The sequence below is a fragment of the Hyla sarda genome, chromosome 1, assembly GCF_029499605.1.
Source record: "Hyla sarda isolate aHylSar1 chromosome 1, aHylSar1.hap1, whole genome shotgun sequence".
Lineage (NCBI taxonomy): Eukaryota > Metazoa > Chordata > Amphibia > Anura > Hylidae > Hyla > Hyla sarda.
In genome coordinates, this window is record NC_079189.1 from 464,306,184 (window position 1) to 464,324,670 (window position 18,487).

An 18,487-nucleotide genomic window follows, 5' to 3' on the forward strand; every position below is an offset into this window, starting at 1 on the left:
TTGCATCATAAAGTTGAAATGTTTTAACTTTTTGAAGACCTCAGAGGGCTTCAAAGTTTAGCAGTAATTTTCACATTTTTGACGAAATTTTCAAAATCGGAATTTTTCAGGGACCAGTCCAGTTTGAAGGGGATTTTAGGGGCCTTAATATTAGAAATACCCCATAAATGACCAGATTATAAAAACAGCACCCCTCAAAGTATTCAAAATGACATTCAGAAAGTTTTTTAACTCTATTTTTTTATTTTTTTTTAACACACACATCTTCTTGTAGACCTATTTTTTGCATTTTTACAAGGGGTAAAAGGAGAAAAAGCCCCCCAAAATGTATAATCCAATTTCTCTCGAGTAAGGAAATACCTCAAATGTGGATGTAAAGTGCTCTGGGGGCGCAGTAGAGGGCTCAGAAGGGAAGGAGGGACAATGCGATTTTGGAGAGTGAATTTTGCTGAAATGGTTTTTGGGGGGAATGTCGCATTTAGGTAACCCCTATGATGCCAGAACAGCACAAAAAAAAAGCCTCACATGGCACACTATTTTGGAAACTACACCCCTTAAGGCACGTAACAAGGGGACAGTGAGCCTTGACACCCCCCACAGGTGTTTAACAAATTTTCACTAAAGTTGGACGTAAAAATGAAAAATATTTTTTTTTTTACTAAAATGCTGGTGTTGCCACAATTTTTTTTTTTTCAAAAGGGGTAATAGGAGAAAAAATTGTTAAACCATTTCTTATGAGTAAGGGAATACCCCATATGTGGATGTAAAGTGCTCTGCGGGCACACTACAGGGCTCAGAAGAGAAGCGCCATTGGGCTTTTGGAGAGAGAATTTGGTTGGAATGCAAGTCGGGGGCGATGTGCATTTACAAAGCCCCCGTGCTACCAGAACAGTGGACCCCCACACACGTTACCCTATTTCGGAAACTACACACCTCACGGAATGTAATAAGGGGTGCAATGAGCATTTACACCCCACTGGCGTTTGACAGACCTTTGGAACAGTGGGATGTGCAAATGAAAAATCACATTTTTCATTTTCATGGACCATTGTTCAAAAAAATCTGTGGGATGTAAATGCCCACTGCACCCCTTTATTACATTCCTTGAGGGGTGTAGTTTCCAAAATGGGGTCACATGTGGGGGGGGGTCCACTGTTCTGGCACCATGGGGGCTTCGTAAACGCACATGGCCTTCAATTCCAAAAGCCCAATGGCGCTCCTGCTCTTCTTAGCCCTGTAGTGCACCCGCAGAGCACTTTACATGCACATATGGGGTATTCCCTTACTCAGAAGAAATGGGGTTACAATTTTTTTTCCTATTACCCCCTGTGAAAATTACAAATTTGGGGCAACACCAGCATTTTAGGGAAAAAAAATCTAATTTTTCATTTTCACGTCCATCTTTAATGAAAACTCGTCATACACCTGTGGGGTGTTAAGGGGTTATCCACCATAAGGTGATTTTAGTACGTACCTGGCAGACCGTAATGGACAGGTTTAGGAAGGATCTGCGCTTGTCTTGGGGCTAAATGGCTATGTTGTAAGATTACCATAATGCTATGGCTAGCTTTTTTTGAACTGGTATTTCCTGTTTGACTTTTTTTTTTTTTCCCTACAAATCCCACAGTTCCATTTTCCTTCCACCCACACATAAGCCACCCCACCCATTGAAACATAAATAAGCTGCATCCATTCAAAAGGCCTGTGGTTTTCAATCGGAGTGCCTACATCTGTTGCATTAGTTGCAGATTAATCACCCTCCCACCAAGCGATCACTCCACCCATTGAAGCAGACAGGCACCCTGTCATCAGCTGACTAGTGAGTAAGGTCTCGGCCGCATTGCAACTTGGGAAAAATCTGAGGCAATAGTCAATTTGTATGCTGTTAAAAAAAATATTGGGGTGAAAATCACAGAAGAATTGTGAGAAAACCGTACACAGGTAGAGACACTACATTATGAACTTCACTAACTTTACAGCCCCTGTAGCACAGTCAAATGAAACAAATTCCTGGAATACCCCTTTAAGGCTCACTATACCCCTTGTTACGTTCCGCGAGGGGTGTAGTTTCCAAAATGTGACATGTGGGTGTTTTTTTTGTGTGTTTGGGGAGTTGTTTTGCAACAGCTGGAAGCTCCATTTTGGAAACCGTGCCGTATGAGACCTTTTTATTTTTGGAGGGGTGTAACTGTATAAGGGGGTGTATATGTAGTGTTTTACTCTTTCATTTTGTGTAGTGTAATGTTTTTAGGGTACATTCACACGGGCAGGGGTTTACAGCGAGTTTCCCGCTGGCAGTTTCAGCTGCGGCAGAAAATTTGCCGCAGCTAAAACTTGCAGCGGGAAAGCTCACTGTAAACCCCCCCCCCCTGTGTGAATGTACCCTGTAGCTGTTGCAAATCTACAACTCCCAGCATGCCATTTGGCTGTCTGTGCATGCTGGGAGTTGTAGTTATGCAATAGCTGGAGGCACGCTGGTTGTGAACCACTGAGTTAGGTAACAAACTCAGTGTTTCGCAACCAGTGTGCTTTCCGCTGTTGCTAAACTACAACTCTCAGCATGCATTGACAGCCGAAGGGCATGCTGGGAGTTGTAGTTATGCAACAGCTAGAGGCACACTACTAAAACTTCCAGCATGCTGGGAATTGTAATTATGCAACAGCTGGAGGCACACTTTTTCATAGAAAAAAATGAGCCTCCAGCTGTTGCAAAACTACAACTCCCAGCATGCCCTTTGGCTGTGCATGCTGGGAGCTGTTGCCAAGCAACAGCAGGAGGTGGACAACTCACCTCCTGCTGTATCCACCGCTGAAGACGCTGCTTCCCCAGCCAGCAAGGGAAGGGGAGGGGGGGGGGGGGGAACAGACAGTGAGAGAACGCGAGTTAAAGTGTGAGACAATGGGGTTTATTTAAGAATGTGATCCCAACTTTTTTCTCAGGCTTTGCGCCTAAATTGTGTCGCATGTTCCGTGCATCCCAATTTGCGACCGAAAAAAACAAAACCCTCCATTTTACAAGAAAAACCATAAAAGCGGCATGGCCACGACAGTTTTGAAAAATCCCAACATATTTACTAAGGTTTCCACAGAAAATGTGGCAGATTTGAGCTGAGGAAAACCCTACAAATCAGAACAGTTGAAAAAAAGCAAAACGTAGGGAAAAGTGCAAAATGTAGGGAAACATTAGTAAATACCTTGTGAAAATACCTGTCGGGAATCAAAACCTACAAAGAAAACTACACCCCACTCTTAGTAAATAAACCCCAATGGGGGGGCTAAAAAGATGATGAAGATGGCCGCCTAGTGCTTGAGCTCCCACACCTCGTGGCCGCAAAAATTTGCTTAAAAAAGCACCCAGTGCCCTGCAACCCAGCAAAGGTGCCCGGCCCAGACGGAGGAATCCCCCACAGACCTGGACCTTCACTTCCCTCCTGGGAGCATCACCAGATATTTCCGCCAGCCCTCTGCCTCAGCCCCATGCTCCCTGCCTGACTCGCCAGGCCCTGTATGCTGCCTCCGCCCCGGTCGGTGGGAGCAGCAGCAGCGCCTTCAGCTTCCTGTCCTGTCCTGTTTTTTCTATCCCTTAGGTCCGGATGGCTGTCACAGTGGCTACCCTGGTTCTAGCTTCCACAGGACTCCTTGATGGTCTCAGTGAGTACTTTCCAATACATGCACCTCATCCCTTACTTCCTCCCTCCTGGCTAAGTGCGTCTCCCTGAAAGTAAAGGGCCTTAACTCCCCTTCCAAGCGACGTTTGTTGCAGAGGGAGTTGGTAGCACTAAAGGCGGACATTGTTTATCTCCAGGAGATGCATTTTGGCAAGAAGGGGCTCTTTTCAATACCTTCATCACCTCTACCCCCAAGTATTCCTGGCCTCTACATATAGGAAGTTGGCGGGGTGGCTATTTTAGTTTCCAGGTCCTGTCCCTGGCAGGTCTCTTCCTTCTATGCAGATCCCCTAGGTCGGTTTTTTATAGTTGAAGGCTCCCTGTGGGGTAGACAGTTGGTCCTCTAATGTGTATGCCCCCAATACCTCCCAACTGATTTTTTCCCCTTCTACTGACCGCCATTCCGCTGTGGATGCGCTACCATCCCCATCCCAGTTGCGCTTATCTACGCTTTTTCGGCCATTGATCCGTTCAGCTTCCCTATACGACCTGTGGCGCATTAATCACCCTTCTGACCGTTCTTTTAACTTTTACTCTCATCCTCATGAACTTCATACTTTTATTGATTATTTCTTTAACCTTCCTATGGTCCGTATGCTTTCCTCTGCATCTCTAGAACCTATTTCCTGTCCACCTTTATTTCTGCCTCTCCACGCCGATGCCACTGGCGTCTCAATGATTCTTTGCTTAAATCTCCTTCTTCCCGGGACCCGATCCTAGCGAGCATAAGTGAGTACTTTGCCGATAATGAAGGCTCTGTGTCTTCTCCGGCGATATTATGGGAGGCCCATAAAGCCATGGTCAGGGGTCACTGTATGGCTCTGGGCTCTAGATTAAAACGTGAAGCTATGCCTCGCTCCAGGGAACTCAGATATCTCACCTGGAAACCCTTCTCTTGTCCTCCCCTCTCTTTAGGCCCTGCGGTGCCTGGTTGCAGTCCGGTCCCAGTTGGGTGATTTGGCTCTTTATAAGGTTCAGCGTCAATTGCTGTACGCTAATCAACGTTTCTATGAAAAGGGCAACAAAGCTCATACTATGTTGGTGAGTCGCCTGCGGGATTGTGCTGCTGCTCAGGCTCCCTCTGCCCTAAGAGAGTCTTCTGGTTCCCTTCATTATCACCCTGAGGCTATTTCTCGTCTACTTTTCGATTACTATTCTAGGCTCTACTCCCTTCCCTCTCAGCTTCCCTGGGAGAGCGTGACGCAGCGCTTTATTCTTTTCTCTCTTGCTGTAGCCTACCGTTTCTTTTGGAGGGTGACCGTGAGACTTTAAAAGCCCCTATCACTATTGAATAGCTTTCTGAAGTTCTCAAGAACCTCCCTGGGGGACGCTCCACGGGCCCAGATGGCTTTACCTACTTGTACTATAAAACCTATTCCTCTATCCTCCTTCCTAAACTGATCCCTCCTTTTAATTTGTTTACTGGGGGAGGGTATCCCGCAGTCCTTTCTCCATTCCTATTGATACCTATGTTGAACCGTGCTTCAAATTGATGATGATAGCAAAGAATAAATTTATTACAACAAATACAAGAAATATTATATATATATATATATATATATATATATATAAAAAGCCTCCTTACACTGGGCCCATGTGGGGAGGCAAATGGTATATAAAATATAATAAAACTATTATACCGCTCTATAAGAGTATCAGAATAACCATTAATCCGGCATCTGTTAGTCAGAAAGTTATCACAGTCCGCAATAATGATGGATATGAATGAATATATATTTAATATTCTATTAATATGGAACATTAAATATACATTAAATATATATTCATTCATATCCATCATTATTGCAGACTGTGATAACTTTCGGACTCTTTTGGGCCAATGTCATTTTCTCGAAACGTTTGGACTTACTGCTCCGAACAGATTCGACTTCTTTCCTCTTTCTCCCCCCTGCAATCTTTTCTCCAACACCCTTACTTCACACCGGGATTGTCCTCTGTTATGGTTATAGAATGGGGTACTAAAGGTCTTTTCTGTTGGGCTGATGTTGTTGACTTGCTCTCTTCTATCCTTTGACCAGCTAGTAACTCATCGGGAACATCCTCCCTCTGAGGTACACCATTATGTCCAGCTCCACCACTACTTGCCCTCTGACTGTTCGCTGATTGTTTCCATGCCCACGAGCTTTGAGAAGCTGTGTTGGGGCGGTCCTCAGGTGAATGGACTTCTCTCTAATATTTTTTCCTTCCTACTATCTCCTCCAGACAGCCCCACTCCCTCACATGAACCGCTGGGAGGAAGCTCTTAATAGTACTATTTCTATCCCACAATGGCATGTTATTTGGGAGCGGGCCTCTAAGGCCCCTATCTGCACAGCTTACAAAGAAACACAATTTAAGATGCTCACGGGTTGGTACCACACTCCGGTTTTGCTGAAGAACTTGAATCCTGATATCACTCCCCAATGTTGGCGTTGTGGTGTGGGCCTGGGTACGGTATCTCACATTTTTTGGTCATGTCCATTGATTAGTAATTTTTGGGTGCAGGTGCAGAGCCAGCTTCATGCTGTCTTGGGAGTTTCAGTCCCCCTAGACCCTATGGTTTACCTTTTGCACCTCTCCACTAGGCTTTTATCCCAAAAAAAAAAGTTTACGTTTTTTATGCATGTAGTTCTTGGGCCAAAACCCTCATAGCCAAGCATTGGAAACAGACCCTGCCCAGTAGAAAGACAAGCTTACGGTCTGTATTTGCGAAATACGCTCCCTGGAATCTCTTACTGCATCCATGAAAAACACTGTCCCTACGTTTTTGTCCATATGGGACCCTTGGGATAGGTTCACTGATAGGCAGCCTCCGTGATCTTGCTTCTTTTCTCCCTTTTTATGTTTGCACCTCTCGTTCTCCTCCTTTCTCTTCTTTCTACCTCTGATCTGGCTCTCCTTTCTCTGGGTGTTTTTCTTCTTTGTTTTGTCAATTTGTCCTTTCCTACTCCCTCCCACCCTTCTGTTTCCCCTCCCCTCCTTCCCCTCCCTCCTTTTCTAAGTTCTCTCCCTGTTATGTGTTTTTATAGAATTTTTCCATATTGCCTTATATTGTTACATTACATGAGACTCGCTATTTTGATCTGCAATGGTTTATTCACTATTGGTACTACTCATATTGACTGTATTGTCTGTTCCAGCTGGCGATTTCTTTGCCTCACATATCTTATTGTATTTGTTTTTCTGTTTTTGAAAAAAAAAAATTATTACAGTTTAAAAAAAAAATTTAAATAAATGAATCAAAATAAGTTAATGTGTGTGTACGCGAGAGAGAAAATGTGCGAGAAAGAATATATATCTCCTTACACAAATACTTAATATGGCTTAATATGGATTAGGTTGATACAAAATGGAGGTTGCAAGTTACAGCATGATAGAGATCCCTTTCCCTGTGTGCCAGATGCTTATCTGTCTGTCTATGCAACATAACCATAAATAGAAACACTTCAACATAGGTATCAACAGGGAGCTATAGTGTGGATAAGAAAAGCAAATACCATACCAAGTACCTAAGCAGTGTTCACAGCACTTTTACATGATAACTTTCTGTGATGGAAGACTGACCATGTAGATTAATTGAGGATAGGCAATTACTTAAAGCGCAACTCCGATGTTGGTCTGGCAGCAGGATAACTGCTTGGTAGCCAGAGATTTGTGTTATGCTAAAAAGATAAGATATGATTTGCCTTAAGTCCCATGCAAGTCTATGGGACTTCCAACAAATCTGTAGCCTGATTGCTTTAGTCTCAGGCTATGAAGTTTCCAGGAGATTTTAACAGGTATCTTACTGCAGAACCATTCTTTGAGTAACACTTTAAAGCTGGGCAGCTATATCACTCAAATTCCACACACACATGGTTTTTCTTTGTACTTCATATGCATTTTGAAAGAGGAGGGGGTAAAAACTGCTAGCAGAGTCCTCTTAGGCTAGGTTCTCACTACGGAATCAGTCGGCGCTAGGACCACGCGGACACTGCAGTCTCCAACAGACTGTAATGTCTTCCACGAGTATTTCAGCCTGAAGAATGAGCAACGCCATTCTTTAGGCAGAAATTTTCAAGCAGATTTTCCGTTCACAAATTCAGCTTCACAAATTCCGAAGTGTGAATTTGTGAACGGAAACCCGTTCACTATACAATACATTTTAGTAAGCAGAACTTCTGCCTGCAATTTCAAAGCGGAATTGCAGGCGGAAATTCCACAGTCTGAACCTAGCCTTATAGTTACTTATCTGTCTGTGAACATAAATAGCTGAAATCCAAAATGCCCGATCCTTCTCTCCCCAGACATTTGCCCTCAAGGAGAGAGTCCGAAGGTTTCCATACTTAACAAAATACCAAGTCACAAATGTTGATAGCATCTTTTTGATTGGAAGAGATTAGGGAGATCAAAACCTGTGCAGAGGAAGAGTGGTGCAGTTGCCCACAGCAATCAGACTGCATATTTAATTTTTAAAGATGCCTGTGAAAAATGAAAGAAGCAATCTGATTGGTTGCTATGGGCAACTGCACCACTCTTCATCTACACAGATTTTAATAAATCTCCCACATTAGGTTTCCAGTAGAAAATCAAAATGTCATTGACTGATAGGAGGCATCTGAAAAGAGATTTGTGTGTTTTCAGACAGCTAAGAAAGTTGCTAAATTAAACTTTTTATATAAAGTACCTAGCTTTTACACTTTGTAGTCCTTAAACATGACGTTCCTTTACAAGTTCCAGCAGATGTTACACAAATAACTATACAGCAATAACCGTCCACACAGTGACCTTACAATCAAAAATAGATTTCAACACAAGGGAAATTAAGTTAAGGCTAATTATTGAGAAACTCTCTGAAAATAAATAGCATATGAATGACATATAACAGGCTCTGCAGGAGGCAGAGAGAGAGAGTATCTGGAAATAGCAAACCAAATGAATCTAATCTGGTTACAGGAGATGTCCGGCCGCATAGGCAAGATAGAGCAGAAGGGACAAAAGAAACAGAAAAGGGCTGAGAGGGTGCGCTCAGTCCCAAGCTACTGAGAACGGACACAGAAATATTACCTGATTGGCTCCTAGTCTTTAGGTACAGTAGACCTCTGGAAATCCCAAGAGCATAATTTCCTTCATTTTTTTTGTCACACTGAAGAGGGAAAAAAAAAGACAGATTGTTAGTGCATGATTCCTCAATGTGAGGACACAAATTTATGGCACTTTTATGCAGGGTTAGCACAATTAGAAATGTTTGAGCTCCTTTAAACTGACATTTTCCTTAAATAAAACATTGTGATCGGGAGAATTCTCTTGATAAAATAGAGGCCCCCCCAAGAGTGTGGAGATTTAGATATGTCACACCTCAGTTTCACTTGTATATTTTGAGCCATTGCTACTTAAGATTTGAGACCAAAGAAATATTGATTGGGTGAATATTGATTATGTGAATAAAGCCCTATTACCATCATAGGATACTTTTCATTTGGCATGCATAGAGCCCTCAGAGAGAAACTAAATGTCCTTGAGGTTTGTAGAGAGAAACGGTTCTTGAAAGGCTTAAAAACTAAATAGGAAACTGCATCTAATTCCAGTAACACTTTACCAAGTAAGGTATTTAAACAAAGTATATTTTGCTAATTCATATCAACTACGATAAATAACTTTTTTCAGGCTCATTTTATTTCATAAAAAAAAGTGAAAAAATAGTAAATCGATCGTATTTGACGTAAATAGTAAATCGATCGAACATTTTCCCTCCTACAGGCTCAAAAACAAACAAATGTACAACCCTAGTATAGAATAGAACACTAAGGACTTGTTCACATGGGTAACAACCCTAACAAGTGCTTTTTAAAGGTATCTTCAATATTTGATTTTTCCTGGACATGTATGACTAAATTGACAACTGGTCCTTACCATTCCCCTTGTCCATACGGAGTACACAGAGTGGACAGTGTCAGTTTACAAGGGAAATGTTAATATAAAAAAAGAGGGTTCTCAGTCCTCAGCATACCAACTAAGACAAAAATAGATGTACAATGAATTGTCTGTTCACTCCAGAAAAAGTGTGAGAGTCTCCAGACAAATATTATTTAAAGGGGTAGTCCAGTGCTGAAAAACTTATCCCCTATCCTAAGGATAGGGGATAAGTATCAGATCGCAGTGGGTCCGACCGCTGGGATCCCTCGCGATCTCCTGTACGGGGTCCGGGCTTGCCGGCCAGATAGCGGGTGTCGACCACCGCACGAGGCGGCTGCTGACACGCCCCCTCAATCTGCTATGGCAGAGCCGGAGATTGCCGAAGGAAGCGCTCCGGCTCTGCCATAGAGTTGTATTGAGGGGGAGTGTCAGCCGCCGCTTCGTGCAGTGGTCAACACGCCCCCTTCCCAAGGGTTGCCGAGGCCCTGTACAGGAGATCGCGGGGGGCCCCTGCGGTCGGAACCCCCCGCGATCTGAAACTTATCCCCTATCCTTAGCACTTGATATCTCCTTTAATATGTTTAAAATAATCAACATAAAATAAAATAAATTATTTAATCAATATTCAGTCAGCACAAACCACAGGGCCCTACGATTGTGCATAAATTAATAACAATATCACTGGATACCTCAATTGGTAGTAGATACATATGGACATAAAATAATGTATATACAGTCATGGGCATAAATGTTGGCACCAACATGTTTTGCTATACACCTGTTTATTCCATTTGTGTATATTGTAACTAAACCAAAAAAGGGAGTAAAAAAAGCAAATTGGACATAATGTCACACCAAACTCCAAAAATGGACTGGACAAAATTATTGGCACCCTTAACTTAATATTTGGTTGCACACCCTTTGGATAAAATAACTGAAATCAGTCGCTTCCTATAACCATCACCTCTCAGCCGGAATGTTGGACCACTCTTCCTTTGCAAACTGCTCAAGGTCTCTCTTATTGGAAGGGTGCCTTTTTGGACGTATGTTTGGGGTCATTGTCTTGCTGGAAGACCCAAGATCTCGGACACAAACCCAGCTTTCTGACACTGGGCTGTACAGTGCAACCCAAAATCCATTGGTAACCCTCAGGCACCATCAGGCATTCAAGGCACCAAAACAACCCCAAAACATCATTGAACCTCCACCATATTTCACTGTAGGTGCTGTGTTCTTTTCTTTGTAGGCCTCATTCCATTTTCGGTAAACAGTAGAATGATGTGCTTTACCAAAAACCTCTATCTTGGTCTCATCTGTCCAACAAGATGTTTTCCCAGAAGGATTTTGGCTTACTCAAGTTCATTTTGGCAAAATGTAGTCTTGCTTTTTTATGTCTCTGTGTCAGCAGTGGGGTCCTCCTGGGTCTCCTGCCATAGCGTTTCATTTCATTTAAATGTTGACTGATAGTTTGCGCTGACACTGATGTTCCCTGAGCCTGCAGAACAGCTTGAATATCTTTGGAACTTGGTTGGGGCTGCTTATCCACCATCCAGACTATCCTGCATTGACACCTTTCATCAATTTTTCTCTTCCGTCCACACCCAGGGAGATTAGCTACAGTGCCATGGGTTGCAAACTTCTTGATAATGTTGCGCATTGTGGACAAAGAGGTCTGGAGATGGACTTGTAACTTTGAGATTGTTGATATTTTTCCACAATTATGGTTCTCAAGTCCTCAGAGTTCTCTTCTCCTCTTTCTGTTTTCCATGCTTCGTGTGGCACACACAGACACACAGTGCAAAGACTAAGTGAACGTCTCTCTTTTTTATTTGCTTTCAGTTGCGATTTTTATATTGCCCACACCTGTTACATGCCCTAGGTGAGTTTAAAGGAGCATCACATGCTTGAAACAATCTTATTTTCCATAATTTTGAAAGGGTGCCAATAATTCTGTCCAGATAATTTTTGTAGTTTGGTGTGACATTATGTCCAATTTGCTTTTTTCCTCCTTTTTTTGGTTTAGTTCCAATACACACTAAGAGAATAAACATGTGTATAGCAAAACATGTGTTACTGCAATCCTTTTCTGTGAGAAATACTTCATTTTCTTGAAAAACTTGAGGGGTGCCAATATTTACGGCCATGACTGTAAATGCTTGTGCTCCGTGTGTCCTGCAAAGAAAGTCCTGTAACAATGCGGCAGTGTGCAAATAAACAATTATACTGTCACAGTCACGTATATAGAATGTTTGTGCAGCTGTATTTATATTGTGAAGCCTGTAAAAAAAAAATAGCGGAATGCTGCAGAATTGAAGCGCTGTCCTATGCATATGCCTATAAAGAAAGTATGAGCACAGCGTCACCACTCCTCGTTGCTCCGGTGAGGGAATGACCGAATTCTACAGGGTTATAGCATTGTCTTGTAGGTAAGCCTGTTAAAGAAGTTTGGGCACATCCTGCCACTCACCCCTCCACGTTGGTCCGGTTATCGATTGTATTCGGCTCTAGCTGGAGACGGTGATGGAATCGCAGTGTATGCGACCGCACTCTCCAGCGAGTTCCTGGTGGCGTGTGACGTAAACAGTCACATAGGCGGTCATCGGCTGGCTGCAGACCAGCTGATCATGTAGATTGGGATGTTTCTTATAGTTTTCAACTTCAAAGATTATTTCTTTATAGACGTAATGGAGGGTTTTTGCAGGTTTTGCTCAGTTCACTGTGCAGCAATAGAACTGTGCAGTTCTACAGCCCCCTGAGCTAACCGGCAGTGATTTACTTTCACTTTAGACGCGACGTTCAACTTTGAACGCCGCGTCTAAAGGGTTAATAGTGCGCGGCACCGCGATCATTGCCACTCGCTATTAGCCAAGGGTCCTGGCCGTTGTTAGAGGCCGGGCCCGACCCGCGTTATAGAAAGGGAAAGGACTAAGGACGTACCGGTATGTCCTTGGTCCTTAAGGGGTTAAGGACCAGGCCAATTTTAATCCATAACTCTTTTATATTTCCATCTACAGACCAATATAAGGGTTTGTTTTTTTGCGTGACCAATTGTACTTTGCAATGAAACCTATCATTTTACCATAAAATGTACGGCGAACCCCCAAAAAAAATTTTTAGGGAGTAAATGTAAATGAAACCACAATTTTGCACATTTTGGAGGATTTTCTTTATTCTGTGGGTCAATACAAATAAAGTAATACCCATGGCTAGATACTTTTATATTTTTGTACCGCTTAAAAAAAAATCTAACTTTTTGTACAAAATCAGTAATCGAAAATAGTTTGACCACCTATAAAACTTTTTCATTTTTCCTTATATAGGGCGGTATGAGGGCTCATTTTTTATGCAGTCATCTGTACTTTTTATCGATACCACATTATCATATATAAAACTTTTAGATCTTTTTTTGTAATTTTTTGGGGGAATAAAATGTGACAAAAAAAGCAGCATTTTTTTACTTTAATATTTTACATTTATGCCGTTCCCCATATGGGATCATTATTATATTTATACCAAATATGTTTATAAAACAAACACGCCTTTGGGGGGTAAAATGGGAAAAAATGACAATTTTCATTTTTATTGGGGGAGGGGACTTTTTACTTTTTTTACTTTTTATTTTTACATTTTTCAATAATAATTTTTTTTTTACAATTTTTTATGTCCACATAGTGGACTATTTATAGAAATCATTTGATTACTAATACTGTTCAGTGCTAAGCATAGGACATAGCACTGATCAGTATTATCGGCTATCTTCTGCTCTTGTCTGCTCGATCTCAGACCAGAGCAGGAGATGCCGGGAGACGGACGGAGACAGGTGAGGGGACCTCCATCCGCCATTACAGATGATCGGATCGCCACAGCAGCGCTGCAGGCGATCCGATCATCTATTTTAACATGCGCATTGCCGCAGATGCCATGATCTGTACTGATCATGGCATCTGAAGGGTTAATGGTGGACATCTGCGCGATCGCTGACCGGAACCTACCGTGTATGGCGCGAGCACCACTCCGATGCTCGCGGGCATACACAGGACGTAAATGTATGTTCTGGTGCGCAAAGTACCGCCAAACCACGATGTACATTTATGTCTGTGGTTGTCAAGGGGTTAAATGAAACGCTATGGCAGGAGACCCAGGAGGACCCCATTGCTGACACAGACATAAAAAAGCAAGACTACATTTTGCTAAAATGAACTTGAGTAAGACAAAATCCTTCTGGGAAAATGTTTTGTGGACAGATGAGACCAAGATAGAGGTATTTGGTAAAGCAAATCATTCTACTGTTTCCCAAAAATGGAATGAGTCTTACAAAGAAAAGAACACAGCACCTACAGTGAAATATGGTGGAGATTCAATGATGTTTTGGGGTTGTTTTGCTGCCTGTGGCACTGGATGCTTTGAATGTGTGCAAGGCATCATGAAATCTGAGGATTACCAACGGATTTTGGTCGCACTGTACAGCCCAGTGTCAGAAAGCTGGGTTTGCGTCCGAGATCTTGGGTCTTTCAGCAGGACAATGACCCCAAACTTATGTCAAACAGCACCCAGAAATGGATGGCAACAAAGCACTGGAGAGTTCTGAAGTGGCCAGCAATGAGTCCAGATCTAAATCCCATTGAACACCTGTGGAGAGATCTTAAAATTGCTGTTGGGAAAAGGCGCTCTTCCAATAAGAGAGACCTGGAGCAGTTTGCAAAGGATGAGTGGTCCAACATTCCGGCTGAGAGGTGTAAGAAGCTTATTGATGGTTATAGAAAACAACTGATTTCAGTGTTTTTTCAAAGGTGCAACCAAATAATAAGTTAAGGGTGCCAATAATTGTGTCCAGCCCATTTTTGGAGTTTGGTGCGACATTTAGAGATGAGCGAACTTACAGTAAATTTGATTCGTCACGAACTTCTCGGCAGTTGATGCCTTATCCTGCATAAATTAGTTCAGCTTTCAGGTGCTCCGGTGGGCTGGAAAAGGTGGATACAGTCCTAGGAAAGATTCTCCTAGGACTGTATCCACCTTTTCCAGCCCACGGGAGCACCTGAAAGCTGAACTAATTTATGCAGGATAAGTCATCAACTGCCGAGCCGAGAAGTTCGTGACAAATTAAATTTACTGTAAGTTCGCTCATCTCTAGTGACATTATGTCAATTTTGCTTTTTTCCTCCTTTTTTGGTTTAGTTCCAATACATGTGAACAAACATGTGTATAGCAAAACGTGTTACTGTGATCCTTTTCTGTAAGAAATACTTCATTTACTAGAAAAATTTCAGGAGTGCCATCATTTACGACCATGACTGTGAGTGTGTGTGTATGTATGTATATAGAGATAGATATATATATATATATATACATACACACACACACACACACACACACACACATATATATACTAGGGATCGACCGATTATCGGTATGGCCGATATTATCGGCCGATAATCACGATTTTGGGCATTATCGGTATCGGCAATTATCTTGCCGATAAGCCGATAATGCCCCGCACCACCCCCACCGCACCGCGACCGCCACCCCCTCGACCCGCCACACCGCACCTCCGACCCACCGCACCGCGTCGCACCCCCCACCGTGATGCTAGGCGGTATACCGGTATGGATTTTTTCCCATACCGCTATACCGGTCGGGCCCCTCCCCCACCCTCCGAGTGAATAAAAAAATTAAACTTACCCGTAATGGGGGTGGTCCAGGCCATCCTTCCTTCATGTAGTGTCCGGGGGCGTTCCGGGTGGAGGGTGGTCCGGTCCGGGCTGTCCTTCTCCCACGGTCTTCTTCTCCACTCCGGGCAGGCTCCGGCCTAGTACGCTGCATAGACGCCGCTACGCCGTGACGTCAGGTGCGTCGCTGCGCACGGGCGTCACTGCGCAGCGACGTCTATGCAGCGTACTAGGCCGGAGCCTGCCCGGAGTGGAGAAGAGGCCCGCCGGAGAAGAAGGACAGCCCGGACCGGACCACCCTCCACCCGGAACGCCCCCGGACACTACAGGAACGATGGATGGATGGCCCGGAGCACCCTGGCAGGTAGAGGAGAGAAGCGGGTGGTGGCGGCGGCGACCTATGGCCCCGTAAAAGCCACTGCAGATCATTGATTTAAAGCGCCCGCTTTTAATCAATGATCTGCAGCGGTGTCGCAGGGGGTTAAATAGCCGATAACTTATAACGGAATATCGGTATAAGTTATCGGCTATCGGCGCTAACCTACACCAATTATCGGTAACGGTATCGGCACTAAAAAAACTATATCGGTCGATCCCTAATATATACACACACACCTCCTCCTTGATGCCTCAACTTACAATGGCCTCAACATGCAATAGCTTCAACATACAATGGTCTTTTCAAGACCATTGTAACTTGAAACCAGACTCAACATACAATGTGAGGGACAGTCCAGAACTGTGAAACATGTCAATGGCTGTAAGAATTCACCAATTAGAATGGACATTTCACTGGTAAAACCCCTGTATTACTGAAGCATATGCACTGAATTCCTGTCTGATAGCGCCTCCTACAGTACAGGGAAGTACTACATGTTCTGTACTACTCAACCTATACCACAGTTGGCTGCTCCTTTCGACACCAGATGAGGGCGGCTCCATGTTACTTTTTAAAGGACATTGCGTGTACTGTACAGGACCCTGAAGAAGCTCCTGTTCTCTACATAGACAGTGATTTACAGCTCCCAGCAGATCTTTATTACTTTTATATGTAAGGACTTGCTTTATCTATATTAGTTATTAGGGATCGACCGATTATCTTGGCCGATATTATCGTCCGATAATCACGATTTTGGGCATTATCGGTATCGGCAATTACCTTGCCGATAATGGGGCTGGGGCGGTGCTACGCGGCAGGGAGGTAGGGGGCTTGGAGCGGAGCGGTGCGGTGGTGGGCGGTGGTGATAGGACTCAGGACCCCCGGACAGGCAGGGGGAGAGAAGCGGGTGGCGGCGGCGGTCTATGGCACCGCAAAAGCCACTGCAGTTCATTAATTTAAAGCGCCCGCTTTAAATCAATGATCTGCAGCGGTGTAGCGGGGGGATAAATAGCCGATAACTTATACCGGAATATCGGTATAAGTTACCGGCTATCGGCCCTAACCTCCACTGATTATCAGTATCGGCCCTAAATAAACTACATCGGTTGATCCCTTTTAGTTATCTACTTATTTTTTGTTAAATCCTCACTTTTTCCAATTTTCAGATGACAATTTGGGGCTTCAGAACCAATTTCCATAGAGTTATGGTCCCAACATACAATGGTTTCAACATACAATGGTCGTCCTGGAACCAATTAAAATTTTAACTTGAGGGACCACTATATATATATATACATATATATATATTAGGGATCGACCGATATCGGTTTCTTAGGGTCGATACCGATAATCGGTGGAGGTTAGGGCAGATAGCCGATAACTTATACCGATATTCCGGTATAAGTCATCGGCTATTTATCCCCCGCGACACCGCTGCAGATCATCGATTTAAAGCGGGCGCTTTAAATCAATGCACTGTAGTGGCTTTTGCGGTGCCATAGGCCACCGCCGCCACCACCCGCTTCTCTCCCCCTACCTTTCAGGGTGGTCCGGGCCATCCCTCCTTCCTGTAGTGTCCGGCGGCATTCCGGGTGGAGGGTGAACCGGTCCGGGCTGTCCTTCTCCAGCGGTCATCTTCTCCACTCCGGGCAGGCTACGGCCTAGTACGCTGCATAGATGCCACTGCGCAGTGACGCCCGTACGCAGCGACGCACCTGACGTCACGGCGCAGCGGTGTCTATGCAGCGTACTAGGCCGGAGCCTGCCCGGAGTGGAGAAGAGGACCCCCGGAGAAGGAGGACAGGCCGGACCGGTTCACCCTCCACCCGGAATGCCGCCGAACACTACAGGAAGGATGGATGGCCCGGACCACCCCCATTACGGGTACGTTTAATTTTTTTTATTGACTCGGAGGGTGGGGGAGGCGCCCGACCGGTATAGCCGTATGGGCAAAAATCCATTGGCCATACCGATAATCGGTCGATCCCTAATATATATATATATATATATATATATATATACACACACATATATACATACACACACACATATACATACACACACCGCACGAGATCGCGGCTATTGAAACTGTGCATTAATTCACAGAACATTTACTGAACTGATTCACTATCTGTTGCCATTTTTCTCCTACTTTTAGGATTTATGGTCTAAATGGACACAGTATCGATATCCATACTCTATTGTTATTCTTTCCTTACAGTGTGAATAAGGACAATAAGATATTACTATGGTTCACACACACACACACATGATTTTATGTCCATATATATCCCCTACCAATTGGGATATCCAGTGATATTGTTATTAATTTTATCTATATGCACAACAGTAGGACCCTGAGGTTTGTGCTGATTGTTATATAATTTCTTTTATTTTTTACGTTTATTATTTTTAAACATATTAAATTAATATCGATCTAGAGGATCTCACATTTTTCTGGAGTGAACAGACAATCCATCATACATCTATTTTGTCTTAGTTGGTATGCTGAGGACTGAGAACCCTCTTTTTTAACCCCTTAAGGACGCAGGACTTAAATGTACGTCCTGGTGCGGTGGTACTTAACGCACCAGGACGTACATTTACGTCCTGTGCATAACCGCGGGCATCAGAGCGATGCCCGTGTCATGCGCGGGCGTCCGCCATTAACCCCTCAGGTGCCGGGATCAATACAGATCCCGGCATCTGCGGCAGTGCACGATTTGAATGAATGATCGGATCGCCCGCAGCGCTGCTGCGGGGATCCGATCATTCAGAACGCCGCACGGAGGTCCCCTCTCCTGCCTCCGTCCGGCTCCCGGCGTCTCCTGCTCTGGTCTGAGATCGAGCAGACCAGAGCAGAAGATCACCGAAAA

At 43.9% G+C, this 18,487-nt stretch overlaps 1 protein-coding gene across 7 annotated transcripts in view; it reads right to left on the bottom strand.

Moving 5' to 3' along the window:
* The window catches only part of PITPNM2 (phosphatidylinositol transfer protein membrane associated 2), a 431,574-nt gene that overhangs the window by 360,657 nt on the left and 52,430 nt on the right, over positions 1 to 18,487 (bottom strand). For all 7 annotated transcript variants that reach the window (XM_056535625.1, XM_056535614.1, XM_056535577.1 and 4 more), the window contains exon 2: positions 8,715 to 8,793. The gene's annotated coding sequence lies outside the window, so the exon portion shown is untranslated. The remainder of the gene's footprint in view (positions 1 to 8,714; positions 8,794 to 18,487) is intronic.